The sequence below is a fragment of the Rattus norvegicus genome, chromosome 5, assembly GCF_036323735.1.
Source record: "Rattus norvegicus strain BN/NHsdMcwi chromosome 5, GRCr8, whole genome shotgun sequence".
Taxonomy (NCBI): domain Eukaryota; kingdom Metazoa; phylum Chordata; class Mammalia; order Rodentia; family Muridae; genus Rattus; species Rattus norvegicus.
The window spans coordinates 6,371,959-6,390,522 of NC_086023.1; the positions used below are offsets into that span (position 1 = coordinate 6,371,959).

The window sequence follows — 18,564 nt, forward strand, 5'->3', positions numbered from 1 at the left end:
ATTATCATGGAGACTTTGGAAATGGCCTGAGTATTTTCATGAGGATGCATACATTCCTCAAGAAAGTAAAGATTTTCTGATCTGGGGATATGGTTTTAGTGTCTCTCAAGAGAGAGAGAAAAAAAAAGGACAAGGAAATCCAAAACAAGCAACAACCATCAAAGAGGAAAATAAATCCACAGTGTAGTTATACAATGAGGAGAAAGGCATAATGCTAGAACTCTGAATTCCTTTGAAAGTTATAAATCAATCTCAACAATTTGCATAACCAAAGTAAAGGAAGAAGGCAAGAAAGACTGTTTTAAAAAGTGGCCTGTTTACCAAAGCCAGAAGCTAGGATTTAGCCTGATAGAACAAGAACTATCAGCATCGGAAATATTTGAGTGTCACATCTGTCCACAAATTAAATTCCATGATATGTTTGGAGTAATCTGGGGAACCCCTCTCAACAGTGTTGTTCCTTTCTTAACCTGTTGGTTTAAGGGCATTAGAATTCCAAAATGACCAGGGAAAAATTTGCGTTCCTAGTCCATTGGAATGTTCATTATGGCTCCAGGTAGGAGCACTCCCCCATCTGGGACCAAAACTTCTAGGCCAGCAGAATCTAGAGTTGCAAGGACAGTAAGCAAAAATTTTCCTAGAGGGTCACTACGAGTGATAGTAAGTGTAACTATTCCCTTTTCCACTTCTTGATTCCTAGACCCATGGACCCTGATTATCAGAGAAACTATACCATATGCTGGACACTGATTCAAAGCATATACTGCCTTCTGAAGAACTCTGCCCTAGCCCTCCATGCTGCTGCCCCCTAATTAACTCTGTAACTGCATCTTTAAAAGGCCATTCCATCTTTCTATCAGACCTGAATAGATAGATGATGATGGGGACATGGTAAGACCAGTGGATTCCATAATTGTGGGCCCACTGTCACACTTCTCTGGCTATGAAATGAGTTCCTTGGTCAGAAGCAATACTTTATGGAATACCATGACTATGATGATGATGGATGGGGCATTCTGTAAGTTTATGGATGGTAGTTTTGGCAGAAGCATTATGTGCAGGAAAGGCAAATCCATAACCAGAATAAGTGTCTACTCCAGGAAGAACAAAACGTTGTCCTTTCCACGGAGGAAGTGGTCCAATGCAGTCAACCTGCCACCAGGTTGCTGCTTGGTCACCTCGAGGAATGGTGCCATTTCTGTGGCCCAGTGTTGGTCTCTGCTGTTGGCAGATCTGGCATTCAGCAGCATCTGTAGCCTTGGTGAGTGAAAATCCATGTTGATGAGCAAACGCATAACCTCCATCTCAGTCACCATGGCCACTTTGTTTATGTGACCATTGAGCAAAGGAGCATTGAGCAATTGAGCTGAGGAAAGAGGTCGACTGTCCACAAAATGGTTCTTATCCATTTGATTATTGAACTCCTCTTCAGTGGAAGTCACCTTTTGGTAAGCATTTATATGGGACACAAATACATTCATATCCTTTGCTCGTTTGGAGAGATCAATCCATATACTTCTTTCCCAAATGTCTTTCTCACCAATTTTCCAATTATGATCTTTCCAAGTCCCTAATTAGCCAGCCAATCCATTGGCTACAGCCCATGAGTGAGTGAGCAATCATATATCTGACCATTTCTTTTTCTTTTTCTTTTTTTATTAACTTGAGTATTTCTTATTTATAATTCGAATGTTATTCCCTTTCCCGGTTTCCAGGCAAACATTCTCCTAATCCCTCCCCCTCCCCTTCTTTATAGGTGTTCCCATCCCCACCCTCCCCCCATTGCTGCCCTCCCCCCAAGAATCTAGTTCACTGAGGGTTCAGTCTTAGCAGGACCAAGGGCTTCCCCTTCCACTGGTGATCTTACTAGGATATTCAATGCTAGAGGTCAGAGTCCAGGTTCAGTCCATGTATAGTCTTTAGGTAGTGGCTTAGTCCCTGGAAGATCTGGTTGCTTGGCATTGTTGTTCATAAGGGGTCTCGAGCCCCTTCAATTTCTTCCAGTTCTTTCTCTGATTCCTTCAACGGGGGTCCTACTCTCAGTTCAGTGGTTTGCTGCTGGCATTCGCCACTGTATTTGATGTATTCTGGCTGTATCTCTCAGGAGAGATCTACTCCGGTTCCTGTCAGCCTGCACTTCTTTGCTTCATCCATCTTGTCTAATTGTGTGGCTGTATATGTATGGGCCACATGTGGGGCAGGCTCTGAATGGGTGTTCCTTCTGTCTCTGTTTTAATCTTTGCCTCTCTATTCCCTGCTAAGGATATTCTTGTTCCCCCTTTTAAAGAAGGAGTGAAGCATTCACATTTTGATCAACTGTCTTGAGTTTCATGTGTTCTATGCATCTAGGGAAATTCAAGCATTTGGGCTAATAGCCACTTATCAATGAGGCCATACCATGTGTGTTTTTCTGTGATTGGGTTACCTCACTCAGAATGATATTTTCCAGTTCCAACCATTTGTCTATGAATTTCATAAAGTCATTGTTTTTGATAGCTGAGTAATATTCCATTGTGTAGATGTACCACATTTTCTGTATCCATTCCTCTGTTGAAGGGAATCTGGGTTCTTTCCAGCTTCTGGCTATTGTATAAGGCTGCTATGAACATAGTGGAGCATGTGTCTTTTTTATCTGTTGGGGCATCTTGTGGGTATATGCCCAAGAAAGGTATAGCTGGATACTCAGGTAGTTCAATGTCCAATTTTCTGAGGAACCTCCAGACTTCCAGAATGTTTGTACCAGTCTGCAATCCCACGAACAATGGAGCGGTGTTCCTCTTTCTCCAGATCCTCACCAGCATTTGTTGTCACCTGAGCTTTTGATCTTAGCCATTCTCACTGGTGTGAGGTGAAATCACAGAGTTGTTTTGATTTGCATTTCCCTTATGACTAAAGATGTTGAACATTTCTTTAGGTGTTTCTCAGCCATTCAGCATTCCTCAGCTGTGAATTCTTTGTTTAGTTCTGAACCCCATTTTTAATAGGGTTATTTGACTCCCTGCGGTCTAACTTCTGGAGTTCTTTGTATATTTTGGATATAAGGCCTCTATCTGTGGTAGGATTGGTAAAGATCTTTTCCCAATTTGTTGGTTGTTGTTTTGTCCTAACCACAGTGTCCTTTGCCTTACAGAAGCTTTGCAGTTTTATGAGATCCCATTTGTCGATTCTTGATCTTAGAACATAAGCCATTGATGTTTTGTTCAGGAAATTTTTTCCAGTGCCCATGTGTTTGAGATGCTGCCCTAGTTTTTCTTCTATTAGTTTGAGTGTATATGGTTTGATGTGGAGGTCCTTGATCCACTTGGACTTAAGCTTTGTACAGGGTGATAAGCATGGATCGATTTGCATTCTTCTACATGTTGACCTCCAGGAGAACCAGCACCATTTGCTGAAAATGCTATCTTTTTTCCATTTGATGGTTTTGACTCCTTTGTCAAAAATCAGGTGCCCATATGTGTGGGTTCATTTCTGGGTCTTCAATTCTGTTCCATTGGTCTATCTGTCTTTCTCTATAACAATACCATGCAGTTTTTATCACTATTAATCTGTAATATTGCTTGAGTTCAGGGATAGTGATTCCCCCTGAAGTCCTTTTATTGTTGAGAATAGTTTTAGCTATCCAGGGTTTTTTGTTATTCCAGATGAATTTGCAAATTGTTCTGTCTAACTCTTTGAAGAATTGGATTGGTATTTTGATTGGGATTGCATTGAATCTGTAGATCGCTTTTGGTAAAATGGCCATTTTTACTATATTAATCCTGACAATCCATGAGCATGGGAGATCTTTCCATCTTCTGAGGTCTTCTTCAATTTCTTTCTTCAGAGTCTTGAAGTTCTTCTTGTACAGATCTTTTACTTGCTTGGTTAAAGTCACACCGAGGTACTTTATATTATTTGGGTGTATTATGAAGGGTGTCGTTTCCCTAATTTCTTTCTCGGCTTGTTTCTCTTTTGTGTAGAGGAAGGCTACTGATTTATTTGAGTTAATTTTATACTCAGCCACTTTGCTGAAGTTGTTTATCAGCTTTAGTAGTTCTCTGGTGGTACTTTTGGGATCACTTAAATATAGTATCCTATCATCTCCAAATAGTGATATTTTGACTTCTTCTTTTCCGATCTGTATCCTGTTGACCTCCTTTTGTTGTCTGATTGCTCTGGCTAGAACTTCAAGAACTATATTGAATAAGTAGGGAGAGCGTGGGCAGCCTTGTCTAGTCCCTGATTTTAGTGGGATTGCTTTAAATTTCTCTGCATTTAGTTTAATGTTAACAACTGGTTTGCTGTATATGGCTTTTACTATGTTTAGGTATGGGCCTTGAATTCCTATTCTTTCCAGGACTTATCATGAAGGGGTGTTGAATTTTGTCAAATGCTTTCTCAGCATGTAATGAAATGATCATGTAGTTTTGTTCTTTCAGTTTGTTTATATAATGGATCACGTTGATGGTTTTCCATATATTAAACCATCCCTGCATGCCTGGGATGAAGCCTACTTGATCATGGTGGATGATTGTTTTGATGTGCTCTTGGATTCGGTTTGCCAGAATTTTATTGAGTTTTTTGCGTCGATATTTATAAGGGAAATTGGTCTGAAGTTCTCCTACATTGTTGGGTCTTTGTGTGGTTTAGGTATAAGAGTAATTGTGGCTTCATAGAAGGAATTCAGTAGTGCTCCATCTGTTTCAATTTTGTGGAATAGTTTGGATAATATTGGTATGAGGTCTTCTATGAAGGTCTGATAGAATTCTGCACTAAACCCATCTGGACCTGGTCTCTTTTTGGTTGGGAGACCTATAATGACTGCTTCCATTTCCTTAGGAGATTTGGGCTGTTTAACTGGTTTATCTGTTCCTGATTTAACTTCAGTACGTGATATCTGTCTACGAAATTGTCCATTTCCTGGAGATTTTCAAGTTTTGTTGAATATAGGCTTTTATAGTAAGGTCTGATGATTTTTTGAATTTCCTCTGAATCTGTAGTTATGTCTCCCTTTTCATTTCTGATTTTGTTAATTTGGACACACTCTCTGTGTCCTCTCGTTAGTCTGGGTAAGGGTTTATCTATCTTATTGATTTTCTCAAAGACCCAACTTTTGGTTCTGTTGATTCTTTCTATTGTCCTTTTTGTTTCTACTTGGCTGATTTCAGCTCTGAGTTTGATTATTTCCTGCCTTCTACTTCTCCTATGTGTATTTGCTTCTTTTTGTTCTAGAGCTTTTAGGTGTTCTGTCAAGCTGCTGACATATGCTCTCTCCTGTTTCTTTCATAGCCACTCAGAGCTATGAGTTTTCCTCTTAGCATAGCTTTCATTGTGTCCCATAAGTTTGGGTATGTTATACCTTCATTTGCATTAAATTCTAAGAAGTCTTTAATTTCTTTCTTTATTTCTTCCTTGACCATGTTATCGTTGAGTGGAGCATTGTTCAACTTCCATGTATATGTGGGCATTCTTCCCTTATTGTTATTGAAGACCAGCTTTAGGCCGTGGTGGTCCGATAGCACGCATGGGATTATTTCTATCTTTCTGTACCTGTTGAGGCCCGTTTTATGACCAATTATATGGTCAATTTTGGAGAAAGTACCATGAAGTGCTGAGAAGAAAGTATATCATTTTGCTTTAGGATAGAATGTTCTATATATACCTTTAAGTCCATTTGGTTCATGACTTCTCTTAGTCTGTGTACGTCTCTGTTTAATTTCTGTTTCCATGATCTGTCCATTGATGAGAGTGGGGTGTTGAAATCTCCTACTATTATTGTGTGAGGTTCAATGTGTGTTTTGAGCTTTAGTAAGGTTTCTTTTACGTATGTAGGTGCCCTTGTATTTGGGGGGTAGATATTTAGGATTGAGAGTATCTTGGTGTATTTCTCCTTTGATGAACATGACGTGTCCTTTCTTATCTTTTTTGATGACTTTTAGTTGAAAATTGATTTTATTTGATATTAGAATGGCTACTCCAGCTTGCTTCTTCAGATCATTTCTTGGAAAGTTGTTTTCCAGCTTTTCACTCTGAGGTAGTGTCTGTCTTTGTCTCTGAGGTGTGTTTCCTATAGGCAGCAGAATGCAGGGTCCTCGTTGCGTATCCAGTTTGTTAATCTATGTCTTTTTATTGGGGAGTTGAGGCCATTGATGTTGAGAGATATTAAGGAATAGTGATTATTGTTTCCTGTTATATTCATATTTGGATGTGAGGTTATGTTTGTGTGCTTTTCTTCTCTTTGTTTTGTTGCCAAGACGATTAGTTTCTTGCGTCTTGTAGGGTGTAGCTTGCCTCCTAATGTTGGGCTTTACCATTTATTATCCTTCATAGTGCTGGATTTGTAGAAAGATATTGTGTAAATTTGGTTTTGTCATGGAATATCTTGGTTTCTCCATCAATGTTAATTGAGAGTTTTGCAGGATACAGTAACCTGGGCTGGCATTTGTGTTTTCTTAAGGTCTGTATGACATCTGTCCAGGATCTTCTGGCTTTCATAGTCTCTGACGAAAAGTCTGGTGTGATTCTGATAGGTCTGCCTTCATATGTTACTTGACCTTTTTCCCTTACTGCTTTTAATATTCTTTCTTTATTTTGTGCCTTTGGTGTTTTGACAATTATGTGACGGGAGGTGTTTCTTTTCTGGTCCAATCTATTTGGAGTTCTGTAGGCTTCTTGTATGTCTATGGGTATCTCTTTTTTTAGGTTAGGGAAGTTTTCTTCTATGATTTTGTTGAAGATATTTACTGGTCCTTTGAGCTGGGAGTCTTCACTCTCTTCTATACCTATTATCCTTAGGTTTGATCTTCTCATTGAGTCCTGGATTTCCTGTATGTTTTGGACCAGTAGCTTTTTCCGCTTTACATTATCTTTGACTGTTGAGTCGATGATTTCTATGGAATCTTCTGCTCCTGAGAGTCTCTCTTCCATCTCTTGTATTCTGTTGGTGATGGTTGTACCTACGGCTCCTTGTCTCTTCCTTTGGTTTTCTATATTCAGGGTTGTTTCCATGTGTTCTTTCTTGATTGCTTTTATTTCCATTTTTAATTCCTTCAATTGTTTGATTGTGTTTTCCTGGAATTCTTTCAGGGATTTTTGTGATTCCTCTCTGTAGGCTTCTACTTGTTTATTTATGTTTTCCTGTGTTTCTCTAAGGGAGTTCTTCATTTCTTTCTTGAAGTCCTCCAGCATCATGATCAAATATGATTTTGAAACTAGATCTTGCTTTTCTGGTGTGTTTGGATATTCCGTGTTTGCTTTGGTGGGAGAATTGGGCTCCAATGTTGCCATGTAGTCTTGGTTTCTGTTGCTTGGGTTCCTGTGCTTGCCTCTCGCCATCAGATTATCTCTAGTGTTACTTTGTTCTGCTATTTCTGATAGTGGCTAGACTGTCCTATAAGCCTGTGTGTCAGGAGTGCTGTAGACCTGTTTTCTTGTTTTCTTTCAGCCAGTTATGGGGACAGAGTGTTCTGCTTTTGGGAGTGTAGTTTTTCCTATCTACAGGTCTTCAGCTGTTCCTGTGGGCCTGTGTCTTGAGGTCACCAGGCAGGTCGCTTGCAGCAGAAAAGTTGGTCTTACCTGTGGTCCTGAGGCTCAAGTTTGCTCATGGGGTGTTGCTTATGAGCTCTCTGTGGTGGCAGCAACCAAGAAGATCTGTGCTGCCCTTTCCGGGAGCTTCTGTGCAACAGGGTTCCAGATGGCATTTGGTGTTTTCCTCTGGAGTCAGAGATGTGGGCCGAGTGTAGACTCTTCTGGTTTCCCAGGCGTGTCTGCCTCTCTGAAGGCTTAGCTCTCCCTCCCATGGGATTTGGGTGCAGAGAATTCACCATTTCTTATTCCAAACAAACTATAATACCATGTGTGCTGACTGAATTTCTGCCCACTGCGAAGATTTTCCTTCACCTGTATCTTTCAGGGTTGTCTGAGAAAGGGGTTGTAATGCTGCAGCTGTGCATTTCTAGGTGGTGCCTGCATAATGTTCAGAGCAGTCAGTAAACCAGATCCTAGTCTTCTCTTCTTCAGTCAGCCAATCATAGGGAACAAACCATGAGGCTATAGGTGCATGCTTGGCAGCAGATGGCAGGAGTAGAAACTATAGGCATTTGAACAACTTCATGTAACTTGCTTGTGCCTTCAGGACCTGCTCAGACCCAATAACTCATATACCACTTCCACTTGATGATAGACTACTGATATGCATGCCTTACTTTATGACTTAGAGGGTTTGGTAACACCCAGCTCATTTCAGGTTGCATGGTAACTTGGTATCCTATTGTCCAACGTTCAGTTTCCACTTAGGCCCAATAGCAGGCCAAAAGCTATTTTTCTTCCTTCCTTCCTTCCTTCCTTCCTTCCTTCCTTCCTTCCTTCCTTTATTTCTTTTTTATTGGTTATTCACTTTACTCAGATTTCAAATTTTATCCCTTTCCCAATTTCCCCTCTGGAGTCCATCTATCCCTTCCCCCATTCCCATGCCTCTATAAGAGTGTTCTCCCACCTATCCACCCACTCACCCACACACCTACTCCCTCCCATCTCCCTGCCCTGGCTTTCCCCTACACAGGGTCATTCAGCCTTCACAAGGCCAAGGGTCTCTCCTCTCATTGCTGCCAAATAAGGTGATCCTCTGCTACATATGTGGCTGGAGCCATGGGTCCTACCACGCATACTCTTTGGTTGATGGTTTAGTCTCTGGGAGCTCTGGGGGTTCTGGTTGGTTGATACTGTTTTTCCTCCTACGGTGTTGAAAACCCCTTCAGCTCCTTCAGTCTTTTCTCTAACTCCTCCATTAGGGACCCTGTTCTCAGTTCAATGGTTGTCTGTGAGCACCTGTCTTTGTATTTGTCAGGTTCTGGCAGAGCCTCTCAGAAGACAGCTATATCAGGCTCCTGTCAGCATTCATTTCTTGGCATCCACAATATTGTCTGGGTTTGGTGACAGTATATGGGATGGATCCCCAGATGTGGCCTTCTCTAGATAACCTTACCCTCAGTCTCTGCTCCACACTTTGTCTCTGTATTTTCTCCTGTGAATATTTTGTTCTTCATTCTAAGAAGGACTGAAGTATTCAGTCTTTGATCTTCCAACTTCTTGAGTTTCAAGTTGTCTGTGGATTGTATCTTGGGTATTCCAAGCTTTTGGGCTAATATCTTCTTATCAGTGAGGATATGCCATGTGTGTTTTTTGTGATTGGGTTATCTCACTCAGGATATTTTCAAGTTCCATCCATTTGCATAAGAATTTCATGAAGTCATTGTTTTTAATAGCTGAATAGTGCTCCATTGTGTACCACATTTTCTATATCCATTCCTCTGTTAAAGAAAATCTGGATTCTTTCCAGCTTCTTGCTATTATAAATAAGACTGCTATAAGCATAGTGCAGCATGTATTCTTGTTATATTTTGGAGCATATTTTGTGTATATGCCCAGGAGTGGAAAAGCTGGGTCCTCAGGTAGTATCATGTCCAATTTTCTGAGGAACCACCAGACTGGTTTCCAGAGTGTTTTTCATAGGGAGAAGAGTTGTTTGCTGATGATGATAGACCTTTGCTTCAAAATCCCAAAGTTCTCTTCTGTGATTCACCTACAGGCCTGCCAGAGGCTTCAAATAGCATCTCTATCTGCCACCAACACCTCAAGTACCACGCAGTCTGCTGGATCATTTTATCCAAGTGGTAGAGCAGCCTGCACAGTAGATTGGACTTGTTGAAGAGCCTTCTACTATTCCAGACCACACACAAAGCTAGAAACTTTCTGGGTCACTTGGTAAATGAACCTGAGTAACACTTCCAAGTGAAGAATGTGCTGTCTCCAGAATCCAGAGACCTACTAAACTTTATGCTTCTTTATTGGTGGTGGGAGGGGCCAGGTACAATAACTTACCTTTCACCTCTGCATACCACACCACTGGACTTCTAAGAATTCCACTGATATAGATGATCCTTGAATTTTGGTTGGATTTATTTCTGATCCTATGATAGGCATATGTGTTACCAATGAGTCCAAAGTGAAACTACTTCCTGCTCATTTGGACCAATCAGAGTAATGTCATCAGTACAGTGCACCAATGTGATATTTTGTGGAAGAGCCAAACAGTCAATATCTTTTCTTACTAAGTTATGACAAAGGGCAGGAGAGTTAATATGTCCTTGAGGCAAAACTGTAAAGGCATACTGCTGGCCTTGCCAACTATAAGCAAATTGCTTCTGGTGGTCTTTACAGACAGGTACTGATCAGTGGCTGCATGCCAGGCACCAGGAGATATGTTAATTTCCTAAAGAAACAAAACTACATCTGGTACATCAGCTGCAATCAGACTTACTACCTGATTTAGTTTTCGATAGTTAACTGTCATTCTCCATGATCCATCTTTCTTCTGCACTAGAAAGGAGAGTTAAAGGGAAATGTGGTGGGAACCACCATTACTGCATCTTTCAAGCCCTTGATAGGTGGCAGTAATTTCTGCAATTCCTCCAGAAATGTGATACTGCTTTTGATTCACTATTTTCTTTGGCAAAGGCAACTCTAAAGGCTTTTATTTAGCCTTTCCAACCATAATAGCCCTCACTCCACAGGTCAGGGAACCAATGTGGGAATTTTGCCAATTTCTAAGTATACCTATCCCAATTATATATTCTGGAACTGGGGAAATGACCACAAGATGTGTTCGGGAACCTACTGGCCATACTATGAATTAGACATTAGTCAAAACTCCATTAATCAACTGTCATCCATAGCCTCTACTCTAACTGAAGGACTGCAATGTTTCTTGGAATCTCCTAAGATCAGTGTCAATTCAGAGACAGTACCCAATATACCCCAGAAAGTCTGATTATTTCCTTTTCCCCAGTGTACAGTTACCCTTGTAAAAGGCCATAGATCCCTCTGGAGAAGAACTGGAGAAAGGGTGACAGCAAAAATTTTAGGTGTCTTATCAAGATCCTTCCTCAGGGGAAACTGACTACCCCTTCATTCACGGAGTTCAGGGTCTACAAACTGGCTCAAGTCTGAAAACTGATTCACAGGGCAAGACTGCCTTTGACATGATCCATCATACAGTAGGCTTTCTATCTGTTTGATATCTGGAAATATCATGACTGATCAGCTAATACCAAAGGTCTGAAAAAGTTATACCATTATAAATTTTACCTCTCCTGTAGTGACCATTATGGGATAAACATTGTTTTGTCTACACTGTCCATTATAATAACAATAATTGCCTTGTCTCTGGTAATTCAATGCTGCCACCTACCTGGTTGTTGTTGCCTTTGGGCCCAATTAAACCCATTGCATTTAATTCATGTATTTGAACAGCTCTATCTCAAGCCCTAAGGTCCAGCACAGGAAAAGGGCAAAAACAAAACTCTTCAAATATGCTGGTGCCCCTCTCACCAGTTTGCATCTTATAGGATTTGTGAGAGATATGTATTCTGGGCCTTCCCATTGTGGAGGATTAGGTTTTATACAACATATCCACTCTAGCAATGCAACTTTCCTGAGCCTTAAAATCCCTTCATCAACACTAAACCAAGGTATATCAGTCATCTCCAAATCCCTTTCAGTAGACCATCTTTTGATTAATGCTTCAGCCAACCATTCAAACAAACTTCTGACACCTTTTATAGGTGCCTAATATGTGCAAGTGTCCATATTAAACCTAGAATCTCCACTCAGAGAGCCCAAGTCAATAAAGTCAGCCTGATCTAGGTTTATGTTCCTTCCGTCATTATCCCACACCCTTAAAAGAAAAATCCCTTCCCATACATATTCCCCAAATTTCTTCTTAAATTAATTAGAAAATTCATTAAGCTTCTTAGTAGTATAGTACATTCCCTCATGGACTACATCTTTTACCTACTCTCTAGGGGCCTATTTTGCCTTGAGTCTGGTCATTAGTCTAAAAGAAACTATTGGTGAACTTGGAGAAGCATCAATATTATCTTGTCTGGTTTTTCTTCAGTGAAAGTCACTGCTGGTTTATCAGACACTGAGGGGTTAATATCCTGATGTGAAAACAACATTATTTCAAGGGGTGGGGTTGAGGGTCCCACTTCCTCAGGTGGGGTAAACCCTTGACAAACTGAAGATTCAAAATTCTCAGCTTCAACAGGGTCCTCCCATACATCCCCATCCCAAGTTCTAGGATTCCATTCTTTGCTAATTAATGCACTTACTTTAACAGCTGATACCCTCTGAGACTGAGACTTGAATTTTCACTGTAATTCAGCCAACTTTATAATGAGGGTCCCACTTTGATTTTGTGCAACTCGAGCTCTGTGACTGTTAGAAGATTCTCTTCAAAGGCAAACTTAGAAAACTTTAGATTCTTTACTTATATCTGGAGCCATTTGATTTTATCATACAGCTCATTCTTTTCCTTCATCAATTGTTCTAGAGATACTAAGAGCAACAAGCCAGCAAAATCATTCTCCAATTTTTCCCCCAACTTGTAGAAAGTTTTGTGCAGCAAATGACCTAATTCATGAACGTTCTTTAAGTTTAAAATATAGTTTGAACCACAGATCCTCAATAGTCTCTGAGCTCCCAGGAGACAGAGTACCTAGAAAGGTTTCCGTCATTGACGGTGCCTGTGAATTATTAAACCAACTCCAGATTCTTAAAAGATTCATCCTTATACTTCTGCTCCTCTAGAACCACTCAAGGTACCAACTTCTGTATTAGTTGGGGTTCTCTAGAGTCACGGGACTTGTAAGGGAATTTGTTGATGACTTATAGTCTGTAGTCCAACTCCCCAACAATGGTCAGCTTGTGAATGGAAGTCCAAGTATCTAGCAGTGGCTCAATCCCACAAGGCAAGCAAGTGAAGAAGAGAGAGCATCTTCCTTCTTCCAATGTCTTTATGTAGGTCACCAGCAGAAGGTGTGTTCCAGATAAAAGATGTGTACCACCATGCCTGGATCTGGGACTTGGTTTGTTCCAGATGACCTTTGTTTAAAATAAAAAAATAAAAATGAAACGGTAAATGTTTTTCTCTGGGTGTTTTACCCTGCTTGGGTTCCACACCTCAGTGCCCCAGATATCTGCTGGATATCTTGGCAGAAACACAGCCCAGCCACACACTTCCTTACACTGAGACTCTTACATATAAAAACACACCACACAATAATCTTAGATCCAATTGGTAAGATATAATTGCCCACTTAAACATACAAAGCCCGGTACTATCTATCCCTTGCACCTTTTATTTACCAAGTCTCCAGCTTCTCCTTCTCCCACAACAACTCCTTGCTTCTCTCTCTCTCTCTTTTCTTTACTCACTCTCCCAAATATATCAACTCTTTTATGCTTTAGTTTCTCCTTCTCTTACAACGACTCCTAGCTTCTCCCCTCTCTCCATCTCCTGTCTCCTCTAACTCTTCTCAGTTCCCCATCCTGTCTCTAAACTGTCTTTACTCACTCTCCCAAATATATCAACCCTTTCATGCTTTAGTTTCTCTTTCTCTTACAACGACTCCTAGCTTCTCCCCTCTCTCCATCTCCTGTCTCTTCTAACTCTTCTCAGTTCCCCACCCTGTCTCTAAACTGTCTTTACTCACTCTCCCAAATATATCAACCCTTTCATGCTTTAGTTTCTCTTTCTCTTACAACGACTCCTAGCTTCTCCCCTCTCTCCATCTCCTGTCTCTTCTAACTCTTCTCAGTTCCCCATCCTGTCTCTAAACCGTTCCCTTCTCCTCCTAGCTTCCTTCTCCTTCCCTCACACTCTCCACTGTTCCATCCTCTCCCTCTCCTGCTCAGGTTCCACTGGCTCAACTGTCGCCAACTGTCCTCTCTAACCCTATTCTCTGAATCTAATCCCCCTCTTGCTCCTGACTTTTCCCTCTGTCCAAATCTCACGCTCTTGCCTTTATTTAACAAATTCAGAGAAAATTTCAAGGCAAACCACAACAGACCTTGAACTCAGCGAACTCCTTGCCTTAGTCTCCTGGGATTCATAGCTCCTAGGCCTCAAGATCTCCATGCTAAGATCCAGGTCAGAAACTTGTATCTCCCAGCCTCAAGATCAGGATCAAAGGTGCGCTTTCCAAGTCTGGATTATAGTTCATTCCAGATACAGTCAAATTGACAACCAGGAGTAGCCACTTCAGGACTGTAAAAAAAGATTAATAATTTTTAAAAAAATATTTTAGTTCATAAAAGTACAAGTTGGTAGACAGTTTTTACTTTATTATGGGAAATCTTACAGACATGTGTTGGCATGGAAAGGGTTAGGGAAATACACAATAAAATTACTTTCTGTAGATTCCATCACTATACTACACAGGGTTGATAGACACATAGCAAAGTCACAAGGTAAAGTTGAACTAAGCACTGCAACATGCAAGATCCTGCCTCCCACAGCCTCTGGGATGGAGTTCAGAATGTTTGACGAGGTCACCTAGACCATCCCTTCCTGAAGGTATGAACAAATACTTTGGAGACAGCAAAGAAAATGGTGCTACAGCCTCAAAGACTACATCCTGTTCTCCCCTAATGTCTTAGTCAGGGTTTCTATTCCTGCACAAATATCATGACCAAGAAGCAAGCTGGGGAGGAAAGGGTTTATTCAGCTCACACTTCCATGTTGCTGTTCATCACCAAAGGAAGTCAGGACTGGAACTCAAGCAGGACAGGAAGCAGGAGCTGATGCAGAGGCCATGGAGGGGTGTTACATACTGGCTTGCTTCCCCTGGCTTGCTCAGCTTGCTCTCTTATAGAACCCAAGACCACCAGTCCAGGGATGATACCATCCACAATGAGCTGGGCTCTTCCCCCTTGATCACTAGTTGAGAAAATGCCTTACAACTGGGTCTCATGGAGTCATTTCCTCAAGGGAGGCCTTTCCTTTCTCTGTGATAGCTTCAGCTTATGTCAAGTTGACACACAAAACCAACCAGGACACCTAATACATCATCATTAATTTTATTGACTTTACTTCAGCCAACCCGAAGTGTAACTAATATAAATTTTGAAGTCTATGCCTGAAATGAAGACTTTCCTTAAAAAATAATTTTGCAATCAGGTAGAGAATGATACTGTCCAAAAATATATTCTGGAAAATTATAGACAATTGTTTGTCCATGGCTAAATACTTTTCTCTTAGAAAAGTTTTCTCTTGGAATTTTATAACATGTACTATATGTTAATAAAGTTATAATCTCAGATGGTTCAGAGGTTAAGAGAGATGGCTGTTCTTACAGAAGGCCCAGGTTTTGTTCCCAGCACCCGTGTCAGGTGGCTCATAACTACCTGTTACCACAGTTCCAAGAACACAAATAACTTTTAAAAATAGATGAGATGTTATAATTTTAAAGACAATAAATGGTTCAAGTTTTAATTTTGCTACATTGTACAAGAAATTGGACTGGACCCAATTAATTACTATTACTAAGCTATTACTAAGCTGCTATTACTAAGAGCACAAATGGGCTAAGCTTCATACTGCTGTGGTCTGAACCAGAAATCTAAGTTGACTGAGAGTTCAGTGAACTTGAATCTTCACAATGTTAAGTAAATTTAATTTCTACACTCACAAGTGTAAAAAAGATATTAAGAAGACACACAGAAGAAGCTGCCTTTTTGGAAATTTTGACTATGCTATGTCTTTCTCAAGTGCCGTCTATAGGTTCTTCAGTCCAGAGTATACAATGAGGTGAAGAATTTTGCCTTCACACCCAAGCCTGTATTTTCCTGATGACCTCAAAGTAACCACAAATAAGATGGGGGTGGGGGGAGGGAGGAAGGGAGAAGAGAGAGAGAGTAGAAAGAGCAATGGGATAAATGAAAAACAAAACAGTGAGTTCAGCTTACAACTGATATCCAGAAGCCACGATTGGCTCTGCTTGCTTGCACAGGATACAGAGAAGTAGCAGAAGGCTGGAAGTCAGTTTATTTTGATAGGAATCACAATGCCTTAAGTGATACGCTGACCTCTAAATGCCCTAGCATGGTGGAAACGAGGAGATCTGGACAGCTCTGACGACAGAACCTTTTCTGTAACCACTACTATGGCCAGGGATCAGAAAAAGCAACAAAGAACTCCCAGGCATAAAGGTGGAAAAGAGAAAGAATAGCTGAAAAAGAATTCATCATGGGATCAGAAGCGAAGAAAATAGTTCCTTCCCTGAACCCTTTTATTAGAGCACTAACCCCATTTATGAGGACTTTATTCCCATGACCACATTACATACTACCTTTCAGTGCCAGGATATTGATTGGGAATTAGAATTCTGCCATATAAATTTGCAGTGGAGTATACTACTGAAGTATTTAACTTATTTCAGAAATGTATTTTTTTCTTAATTCTAGGACTTTGACTTAAAAATTCTGGATTATATTGATGTGAGAAAATTGACAACCCTCAAATTCTGTCAGTATATTCTTCATGGTTAAGAGAAATATTTTCTTTTTGTATACATAGAACACATGTTTCGCAAGCAAGGGAGAGGCCATTGGTTTGTTGTATCTAGTTCATGATCCTGGATTTATTTGTATGATATTTGCTTTACTACTTAGAATGTGTGTATGTCTCTGTGTGTATGTGTATGTTTGCATGTGCATGGGTATACATGTGTATGTATGCACACACAAGTAGATGCCTGCATGTTTGTGGAAGTAAGAGAAAAACTCATGAGAATCAGTTCTTTCCATCCATCATTTGTGTTCTAGGGATGGAATTCAGGTTGCCATTTCAGGAGTTATCCTCCTGAAAACACTAGCACTTGAAATTGGATAGCTGATAAACAAATTTACAAGTGTTTTGTCTCTTATCTCATAGAGCTTTAGTGGAAGACATGAAATACATATATACATACATAAATGATGCTAAAAGGTTTGAAGTAACTTCTGTGTTTTACCAGGCATTTTTTTTTAATTTATTTATTCATCTTACATCCTGATCACAGCCTCTCTCTATCCTCTTCTCCTATTCCCAACCTTACAAATTTCTCCTCCATTGTTCCTTCCCTTCTCTGAGAAGGGGAGCCCCCCTTGTATACCATCCACCCTAGGACATTAAGTCACAGCAAGACTGAGGATATCTTCCCACTGAGGCCTTATAAGGCAGTCCCTCTAGGAGAAGGAAATACCATGACATTACCTTGACTTTATAGATTATTTCTTTCATTTTTTGCTACTGTGGATGAAAGGAAGCCCACAAAGCCTTACCCTTATATGAAGTGACTTATTTTTATAACCCTCTAATTTCCCTGGCAAGTGCAAAGGCATCTCTCAACCCCAAGGTACTGTTGTTTTGTTTGTTTGTTTTAGTTCTATTTGTTCCTGGAAACAGAAATCTTTATTTGGGACAAGTTATCCTCTTCATTTATAAATTAGTAGGTTGAACAAAACACAAATAAGCATGAGTCTTACTTCCTATGAATTTATAAAGTCCTATTTGTTCATGAGAGAGAAAACAAATAATCATAATTACAATACCCAACTGATGTCTGAAGTGTAGACAGATCACAAGCCACACAGTATGAAATCTTTCCACCCAAACACCTGGTAATATAACAGGAGAATAAAGAAGAAAATGTGTGTCCCTTCCTTAGGTGAGCCATAATTTTAATAACCCATGGACGAGAAGAAGCTGTTGTTCCCATTTCATGAGTTTATGGTCAGATCATGAACACATAATCAGATTCCCAGCACTCTCTTCACATTCTATCTTGTATTTTATTATTTATTTTAAGCACCTCAAAATCAAGAGTAACTGCAAATTTTGCTAAAACTCTTCCTTACATAACTGTAGGGTTTTAGCTACTCATCACAATGCTTGCCATACACACACACCCTTCTATTCTTGATGTGAGATAATGGGTTTTCTGCTGATGTGTTTCTTCCAAAAGGTTTGTAGTGTTTTTACTCTATTTGTTTTTAATTCTGGGAAGTGTTTGATAAACACAAAAGTAGCATTTTGTTATATTGTTTATTTTTTTGGTTTTTGTTTGTTTGGTTTTTATTCATTTGTTTGCTTGGTCAGGTCTCTCAAATAAAGGCTTTTGATTATGGAGAAATTACTCTAGAATGTAGATCTTACTCCTCACAACTTAAATTTTCAAGAAATAGTCTAAGACGTTTAACATTGAAAAATAAAACACAAAACAAGAACAAAATCTTACTAGAACTGAGCAATCATTTCTTTTTTTAAGCCAATTCATATAGAGCTAACTTTTGTATCTATGTACTTTATTTTTATGAACTCATGCAGTTTTATGAATCCTTTTAAACAGATAAAACAGATAAAAACAATAAAATGATACATACTACACATTTGTTATTATATTGTTATATAACACATTTGTTATTTATAATGTGTTAATTTTATAACCTGTTAATGCTTGGAAAATGTAATTTCTGATTAATGTGCATTTGTTAGGACCACCCAAGTTTCCGTCAAAATAACACTACCCCATCTGATTGGAAAATTGAAAAGGAAAGTCTATAATTCTCTCAACTTAGTGAGGTTTCTGCCAAGGAAGAATTCCAACCACAAACTCCAAGTTAGTAGGTTCTCAATAAATCACTGTGGGAGTAATAGTGATATGACTACAGTTTTTGGAACTATATTTGAGTGCAAAATACAGA

The 18,564-nt window shown here is 39.8% G+C and overlaps 1 pseudogene; it reads right to left on the reverse strand.

Moving 5' to 3' along the window:
• Window positions 1-524: 524 nt before the first annotated feature.
• Window positions 525-12,554, reverse strand: LOC102548339 (uncharacterized; annotated as a pseudogene).
• Window positions 12,555-18,564: the final 6,010 nt, after the last annotated feature.